Consider the following 2884-nt stretch of genomic DNA (forward strand, 5'->3'; position numbering starts at 1 on the left):
TGGAAAAGACCACCCTTGTGTTAGAACTGACAGTAGTCCATGACTAGAGCAGAAGCTGTCAAAGTAGAACTGTAGAACAGTTGAGGAAAAGGAACAGGTACCAGTAGAGACAGCAAGTTATGAGTTGCTTGCATTTACATTTTGATGCAGGAAAAGGGGAATACTCAACTGACTGTAGGAATTTCTGATTTGGTAGAATGAGAAGAAGGAACTTTTACTCATGACTTCTTTAAATTACAAAGACCAGTTTTATATAGAGTGCTCCCAAAAGCCTACTGAATCCAATGGAGAAGATCCAGTTGATTTTCACAGAATCATAGAACAAGCTGGGTTGGAAGGGATATAGTTCACCTAGATCACCTAGTTCCAACCCCACCTGCCACAGGCAGGGGTGCTATCCACTAGGTCAGGTTGCCCAGGGTTTGGTCCAACCTGGTCTTCAGCACCTCCAGGGATGGGTGTGTTGGGTCTGTCTGGGATGGAGTCACCTTTCCCTGCAGCAGCCCACGCAGTGCTGTGCTCTGCACTTGTAGCTGTAACAGCACTGATATCACTCCAGTGTCTATTGCTGCATAGTGCTGGCACAGCATCAGGACTCCTTCCAAGCCCCCAAGAGCCAGCAGGCTGGGGGTGGGCAAGTGATGGGGAGGGGACATCGCCAGGGCAGCTGACCTAAACCAACCAAAGGGATATTCCATAATACCTGATGTCACACTCAGCAATAAAAAGGGGGGCTCTCGTGGGAGAGGGGGCTGTTCCTCCTGAACAACTGTTATGCGTTTTGAGGCCCTGCTTCCCAGGATCTGGCCAAACATTGCTTGTTGATGGGAAGTAGAGAATAATTTTTTTTTCCTTCTCTCTGTGTTTCCGCGTGGCCTTATTGTTTCTTTTGTTTCTTTTTTCTCCCCATTCCCTTTCCCTTTAATTAAACAGTTCTCATCTCAAACCTCAAGCTCTTTGTGTTGTATTTTGAGTGAGAGAGTGGTTGTGTTGGAGCTTGGCTGCCCACCCGATTAAAACCACCACAATGGGGCATCCGCAACTTCTCTGGGCAACCAGTGCCTCACCACTCTCTGCGTGAAGAATTTCTTCCTAACATCTAATTTAAATCTTCCCTCTTTAGTTTAAAACCAATTCCTCTTGTCCTGTCATGATCTCATTGAGCAATAGTTGCTCTCCATCATTTTTCATGTCCCTTCTAAACACTGAAATGCTGCAATTAGGTCCCCTCAGAGCCTTCCTCCATATAGGAAAGGTGCTCCAGCCCTCTGATCATCTTAATGTCTCTCCTCTGAACCTGTTCTAACAGATCCACATTCTTCCTGTGCTGGGGACCCCAGACCTGGACACAGTACTACAAATGGGGCCTCACAAGAGCAGAGCAGAGGAGAGCCTTCAACCTTCTAGAGTCTCTTTTGATGCAGCCCAGGATGCAGTCGGCCTTCTGGGCTGCAAGCATGCACTGCTGGCTCATGTCAAGCTTTCCATTTACCAGAACTCCCAAGTCTTTCTCTGCAGGTCTACTCTCCATGAGTTATTTTCCCAGCCTGTACTCACTGCCTTTACCCAGGTGCAGCACCTTGCACTTAGACTTGTTGAACCTCATTTTGTTGATCATGTGTATACAACAGTGTTAAAACTGAATTTGCATAAAACTAATGTTTTCCATTGAGACAGGTAAGAGATCCTCTGGGAAAATCTGAATGGAAAATACAAGTCAAAGACACAACACTGTTGACTAGAGATGATCAGAAAACAAATCATAACTGTTGTCCCTGTGCTGTCACTCTCTGGAAATTTTCAGTGAAAACTCAAAAAATAAAATAACAACACCATGCAGAGATACAGAGAATAGTCAGGCTCCTGCCTGCAGAAAGGGAGGAGGTAGCAGCATAAGCAGGAAGTAGTTTCAAAGAAAATGAAACACTAGTATTTTCTCAGGAGAACTCACATTTTTAGCAAAGAAGTAAGAACTGATGTATTCTGACTGAGAAAGCTATTGTTTCTTGTGAGAGCTGGAATCTTTCCCTTTATACATTAACCATTTTGGCTGATGGCCTTTCCTCTAATGAACCATGCTCTTCTTGTTAAGGAGTGGAAAGGATGCAATGGAGACAGTGTTTGTGACTCAGTATGCAAGAAGGTCCATCATGGGACACATAACATGCCTGAGAAGCACATATAAAAGAACAAGGAGGTGATGAAACATGAAAAGCATCAGCCAGCCAACCAACCCAAAAGAAATGTTTCAGTCTTTTTTCTGACTGAAATATTTTTGTGTCATTGGCCTTATTATTTATAATTTAGGAAGCCCAGCATTTCCAACAAAAATACAATTTAAGGGGATTAAAAAAAAAAACAAAAAACAACCTGATTTAGCATTTTTTTCCAGTGCAAGAATGTCAAGCCAGCCTACTCCTGACATTGTTTTTCCTTTCACTTTGGCAGAAGAAGATCAGTATTCTTCCCTAGTTAGGGTTTCCAGTGTTCACTTCTGCCTTTTAAAGTGGTGTAAACTGCCAGCTGGATTGCAAGGCTCCATAATGGTGTCTCCAAGGACTGTGAACATTCTGCAGAAAATGCAGTCTAAGGAACATAAAATGTTCCTTTTCCCAGCTGAATAAGAGCACTGATCTTCCCAGTCCATTGCTGAGAAGGGCTAAGAAACTTGATAGCAGAGGTAAAGGAGGAGGGATGACATCAGTGGCTTGGATCTAGTTATTCATGACTATTTGTGAAGGAAGATTAAAATCAGTGGGTGGATAATATCTCTGTGTCTGCACCTTGCTAAAAAAGAAGCCTTTTTTTTTTTTTCTCCCTTTGCGTCACTTGCAGTGTCACAATTGTAAGTATAACCACATGAAAAGAATGAAAGCTTCAGACT

Source organism: Anas platyrhynchos, chromosome 2 (genome assembly GCF_047663525.1).
Source record: "Anas platyrhynchos isolate ZD024472 breed Pekin duck chromosome 2, IASCAAS_PekinDuck_T2T, whole genome shotgun sequence".
Lineage (NCBI taxonomy): Eukaryota > Metazoa > Chordata > Aves > Anseriformes > Anatidae > Anas > Anas platyrhynchos.